At 41.4% G+C, this 6,564-nt stretch overlaps 1 pseudogene; it reads right to left on the reverse strand.

Annotated features, from left to right (window-relative positions):
• Positions 1 to 5,339: 5,339 nt before the first annotated feature.
• Positions 5,340 to 6,335, reverse strand: LOC102843922 (annotated as a pseudogene).
• Positions 6,336 to 6,564: the final 229 nt, after the last annotated feature.

Raw genomic sequence — 6,564 nt, forward strand, 5'->3', positions numbered from 1 at the left:
TATGAGGTGGATTGATTCAGTGACTGAGGTAATCAGGATGGGTGTGTCAGAGGCAATGAGATTGGCACGGGATAAAGCACGGTTTAGGGCTGTTGTATATAGGGTCGCTATGAGTCGCAAACAACTCGACAGCACATAACAACAACAACATATGTATATATATCACATAACATAAACCTTTAGGATCTTCAATAACTTTTAACACTGTCTATATACACAGTTGCAACCAGATGTTGGTAATTGGAACTTGGCATGTGAGAATGTAGGAAACTTGGGCTTTTTTAAGGAAGAAATGGAATGCATAAATATCAACATATTTGACATTGAAATGTACAAAATTGCTCTCTGTCTTCTCTGCACTAGGAGCAGCTTTCCTGCCACAGCCCCTCATCCCCTGAAAATGTATACCTGCACCAAGTTTGTCTCCACCCCTTCCTTGGTCAGGAGTGCCTCTCAGCTGCTGAGCCGTCCATTGTCTGCAGTGGTCCTGAAACAACCAGAGACACTGAGAGATGAGAATTTCAGTTGCTTGACAGCCCCACGTGCCTTGATTTAATTTTCCCTAGTCGCAACTTCCAAACCAGCACTGTCTCAAGGGATATTGACACAGCAGCCAAGTTCATTGGGGCTGGGGCTGCCACGGTTGGAGTGGCTGCCTCTGGAGCTGGGATTGGGACTGTGTTTGGGAGCCTCATCATTGGTTATGCCAGGAATCCTTCTCTGAAGCAGCAACTCTTCTCCTATGCCATTCTGGGCTTTGCCCTCTCAGAGGCCATGGGGCTCTTTTGCCTGATGGTGGCCTTTCTGACCCTCTTCGTCATGTGAAGGAGCCATCTCCACCTCTCATAGTTTGTTGGTTTTCTCTCCCCATGTCTTGTCTACACTATGTATTCCTTTCCCTGTAACTCCCCAGGCAGCCTGGGGAAAGTGATTGGCTCAGGGTTTGACTGAGGAAAGATAAATAAATACTGTTAATAAGAAAAAAAAAAAGAAATGTGCAAAATTAGACGGACTAGCATGTGTCTTTTTTATTCAGACAATCAATTCAGCATGATTTTCTATGCAAGAAATGAAAACGTGAGCAGAAATGAGGTCACATTCATAGCTAAATAGACTATTTATAGATAAATCTTAAAATGTTGTGAGCAACATAATAATATCCATACAGTTACAGGGAAGACTTATTAATACCACTGGCATTCACATTTATGTACCAACAATCAGAGCCAAAGAAGAGGAAATGGAGCATTTCTACCAACTTTTGCAGTCTGAAATCAACAGAACTTCCAACCAAGATGCATTAATAGTAATAATAATAATAATAAGTGACTGGAATTCAAAATTTGGGAGCAAGGAAGAAGGATCATTAGAAAACATGGTCTTGGTGAGAGAAGTGAGGCTGATGATACAATGAAAGAATTTTGTTCAACAAATTAATCATTTATTACAAATACCATTCTCACCAAACACAAGTGGTGACTATATATATGGACCTCACCTGAGGGTCTACACAGGAATCAAATTTATTACATTTATTGTAAGAATAGTTCTTGTTATTATTAGATGCTGTCGAGTCGTATACGAATCATAGAGACTCTATGAATTAAGGTCTGAACCCTGTTCTATCCTGGATCACCCTCACACTTTCTGATACACAAGAGCACATTGCAGCAATCACTGTGTCAATCCACCTGGTTGAGGGTCTTCCTCTCCTTCACCAACCCTCCACCCTTCCCAGCATCATGTCCCTCTCCAAGGAATAGCCCCTACTAACAACATGCCCAACGTATCTGAGGTGGAGCCTCATCATTATTGCCTCCAAAAACCACTCTGGCTGTTCCCCCTCCAAGACATTCTGTTCATTCTCTTGGCCATCCATGGAATGTTCAGTACTCTTCTCCATCACTACAGCTCAAAGGCATCAATCTTTTTCTGTCATCCTTATTCATAGTCCTCAAACTGAGATCATTACTCCTCAATAATTTTGAAAAGTCCCTAACTGCAGGTTTTCCCAGTGCAGTGCATCTCCTTATTTCCTGACTTCTGGTACCAAGGGTGTTAATTGTGGATTTGAGAAAGATACAGCTATTGACATCCAACATGGTGCTGTCTATCAGCCCACTGGTAAGAATCTTTATGTTCTTGACATTGAGATGCAATCCATATCAAAGGTTGTATTCTTTGATCTTTTGCAACAAGTGCTTCAAATTCTTTACGTTGTTTCAGCAAGCAAGATAGTGACATCTGCATAACAGACATCATTGATGAATCCTCCTCCAATCCTGATGTCACACTCTCTTCATAGAGTCTAGCTTCTCAGATATTTCTTTTACTATAAGAAGAATCATTGGAGAAGTACAATATCAGGAGTGAAAATTAGGCCAGGTGATGCTGGTGGAACAGATTGTCAACTCCTCATTTGTAAATTCAAGTTAAAGTTAAAGAAAATTAATACAAATCTACAAGAAACAAAATTTGTCATTGAGGTTTTTTCACCTGAGTTTAAAGCCACATCAAGGACAGGTTTCAGTCCTCGACACTAATGAATGAAATCAGATGAGCTGTGGAAGTAGATGAAGAATATTATCCATGAAAAATACAAAAGATCATTACAAAGACATGGAGCTGCAGGGGGGTCACACAGTGGCGGGTAGTCGTCACTCCTCTGGGGTCACACGGTCTGCAATAGTTGCTCCTCTGGGGTTCTGTGGTGGCTGGCAGACAGTTGCTCCTCCCGGGTCTCTTAGAATCTGGGGGCAGTTGGTTGCTCCTCTGAAGTCGCAGTGTGGCAGGCGGTTGCTACCTAATTGCTCTTGGTGGGTGGGTTTCACATTGGCTTGGCTTGTGTCTTTTGGCTGGGACTCAGCTGTCCTTTGTGTGGTTGAAATTTCAGCTCTCTGGCCCAAAGGATCTTAATGACACGTTTCTCCTCAAAAAGTCCAGCCTCCAGAATGATCTCTTTAGCATATAGATTGAAAAGGTATGGAGACAGAACACATCCTTGACACATTCTGTTCCTGATTTTGAACCTGCATTGTTTCCTTGCTCTGTTATGACCACAACTGCTTCTTAATCCAGGTATAGGCTACCCATTAGCACAATCAGGTTCTGAAATTCTCATTTTTCTACATGTTAGCCACAATTTATTGTGATCCACACAGTCAAATGGTTTTGTATAGTCAATGACACACAGACCTTCCTCTGGCACCCTCTGCTTTCAGCCAAGATCCATCTGACACTGGCTGAGATGTCCCTAGTGCCATGGTCTATTCTAAACCCAGTTTGTATTTCTGGTAGTTCTTTATTGATGTACTTTTCCAATCTCTTTTTTTATAATCTTAAGTAGGATCTTGCTTGCGTGCAATATTAGTGATATTGTTCTATAACTTCCACATTCTATTGGATCACCCTTTTTTTGGAATGGGAATAAATATAGATCTCTTCCAGTCAGTTGGCCAGGTAACTGTCCTCCAGAATTCGTGGCACGACCTGGTGAGCACATTAATGTGAGCATCCATTTGCTTAAATATATCAATTGACATTCCGTCAATTGATGTGGTCTTATTTTTTACCAATTCCTTCAGAGCAGCTTGAACTTCCTCCTTCATCACCATTAATCATATGTTGTTTCATGAAATTCTTGTATCAGCCAGTTCTTTTTGGTACAGTGAATCTGTGTACTTCTTCCTTTTTTTTTTTTTTAATGTTTCCTGGGTCGTTCAATGGGTCTTCCCCTAGCATTCTTAAGTATGACAAGTCAAGGTTTGAATTTTTCTTAAATCCCTTAAGTTTGATAAAAGCCTAGTGAATTTGTCTCTTGATTTTCTTTTTTTTTTAATGAAAAATGTTTTAATGATTAATGTTTAGACATTTAACATTGTGTCTCTTGATTTTCTAACTCCAGCTCTGGCACATTTTTTTATAATACTTTACTTTGTGCTTATAAGCTGCCTTTTAAAATCTTCTGTCCAGCTCCTTAATGTCTTGATTTTTTTCCCCCTTTGCTTCGGCTTCTCGGCATTCTTTGTATAACAACAAATAAAGATTTCTTCCAGTCAGTTAGCCAAGTGGTTGTCCTCCAGATTTCTTGATATAACTTGGTGAGCATATCCAGGGCAGCATCTGTTAGTTGAAATATGCCTATTAGTATACCATCAGTTCCTGAGGCCTTATTTTTTGCCAATTCCCTCAAAGCACCTTGAACTTCTTCCTTCATCACCACAGGCTCTTGCTCATATGTTGTTTCATAAAATTATTCTTGTCTACCCTGAGGAAATGAGAACTGAGGCACAAACTGAGATTTGTACACCAATGTGCACAGTAGCATTATTCACCATCACAAGAACATGGAAACAACTCAAATGTCTAACCACAAATGAATGGATTGAGAAATTATGGTACATTCAACAATGGAATACTATGCAGCATGTAGGCGCAATGATTTTTGTAAATTATTACCTAATTTGAGAAGAACTGGAGAACATTATGCTGAGTGAACTCTGTCTCACAAGGATAAATATTGTATAAAACCATTATTGTAGAAGGAGTGTAAGGATCCAAGAGAGCTGGGAGAGGGTGGAAGCAGAGGGATGAGGTTATCCAGGGGGAGGAGGGGATTAGTCATGGAGTTTTACAATTTGATTGGTGGGGGGTGAGGGAAAATGAAAGAATTTGTTCTTGAAAACAATGCATTCGAATTTTGTAAATAAACTAGTAGAAAATTAAAAACCAAACATCCTTTAAGTAAAGGGGTGGGGGAAGATCCTTCTCTGAATAATTGAGCAAGAAGGGTATTATGGATTTTCACTCTCAATAGCCATTACAAAATATTATCTCAATCATAAAATTTTCCTTATTCTTATTGCTACATCCAGACTCAATAAAACTATCAGATCAGATGTTGTTAGTTGTTGCTGAGTTGATTATGACTCATAGCTACCCTAAGTGCTATCCTTTTACTTTCTGACACACAAGAGCCCGCACCAGTCCACCTGGTTGAGAGTCTCCTTAGCCTACCCTCCACCTTTCCTAGCATCATGTCCCTCTTCAGGAAATAGTCCCTTCTAGCAACATGCTCAAAGTATGTCAGGCAAAGCTTTTTCTTTTTTCCTCTACTAGTTTATTTACAAAATTCTAATTAGGAGTAGCCTATTCTCCAGCTGAGAATAGGATAGGCTGTCTCCTTTGGGAGCTGGCTATCCTCAGAGCAACAACAGTAGCAGTAGTAGGTTACAAAAGGGGAGAAGAGTGCGTGTCTGCCTGGCCAACTCTTGTTTCCCCAGGACGGTTCTTGGCAAGTTCTGCAAGGCCTGGGCTGGGAGGTGGTTGCTGGGTGCAGCTCAGTTGGCCATGGAGATGCAGCTGGTCCTGTCCTCCAAGAGCCAATCAATGCTGAGCAGCATCGATTCTCCCGGTTACTGAGCTACAGCTCTGAATGCAGCCATGGTGGCTGTGGATCGAGTCCAGCTCTAGGCCTCCAGAATGGCATTAGAGGACAATGCTCCAGGCAAGTCCCGGTTGTTGTCAAAGATAGGAGGGTCCCTCCTATCAAGCGCTCTTCCACCATCAGGTTCTAGTGTTCCTACGGGCAGTCCTGCATGCGCTGGCAGTTGGCGTTGTCCACCATCCAAATGAGGCCATCAGTGCTCTCAAAGTAGTTCTGCCAATAGGGCTGCAGGGACTTCTGGCTGCCCAAATCACAGATGTTCAGCTCGAATCCACAGTGCTGCAGCGTCTTGATTTTGAAGCCAGAGTGAGGGAGATGGTGTCCTATATCTTCTCCACTGAACTTTTTTTTTTTTTTATGGCAACCTTAGTCCCCTCCCCCACTAGTTTCTTTACAAAATTCGAATACATTGTTTTCAAGAACAAATTCTTTCACTCTCCCTCACCCCCAACCCATCATATTGTACAATCCCTTGAGTAATTCTCCTCTCCCCCTACATAATCTCATCCTTCTGCTTCGAACCTCTCCCACCCCTCTCGGATCCTTATACTCATTCTACATAATGGTTTTATACAATTTATCCTTGTGGGACTGAGTTAGTTCACTCAGCATAATGCTCTCCAGTCCCTTCCAAGTTAGGTTAATAATTTACAAAATCATTGCTCTTGCAAGCTACATAGTATTCCATAGTGTGAATGTACCATAATTTCTCAATCCATTTGTTTGTGGCTCTACATTTGGGCGGTTTCCATATTCTTGTGATGGTGAATAACGCTGTTAGGAACTTCTTGAGGATGGTTGTTTTACCAGCGTTGTCCAAGTGAAGCATGAGCAGTTGGAGCTCTCGCTCTTTCTGCTTCATCTGCTTGTGGATGGTCAGAAGACCCATGGTCCCAATAGACCCCTCTCAGTCACCATTTCTTTCCAGTCCCAGGAACTCTGCTCCTTTGAAGCTTTTTCACCTTTGTCTCCAAAAAGTACTCTTGATGCACTTTCTCCAAGACATTTGTTTGTTCTTTCGGCAGTCCATGGGATTCAGTACTCGTCTCCAATAAATTCATGCTCAAAGGCATGAATTCTTCCATTGTAATCCTTATTAATTTTACAGCTCTCAAACT

The sequence above is a fragment of the Elephantulus edwardii genome, unplaced genomic scaffold (assembly GCF_000299155.1).
Source record: "Elephantulus edwardii isolate Elephantulus edwardi_28Jun2011 unplaced genomic scaffold, EleEdw1.0 scaffold00313, whole genome shotgun sequence".
In the NCBI taxonomy this organism is placed as follows: domain Eukaryota; kingdom Metazoa; phylum Chordata; class Mammalia; order Macroscelidea; family Macroscelididae; genus Elephantulus; species Elephantulus edwardii.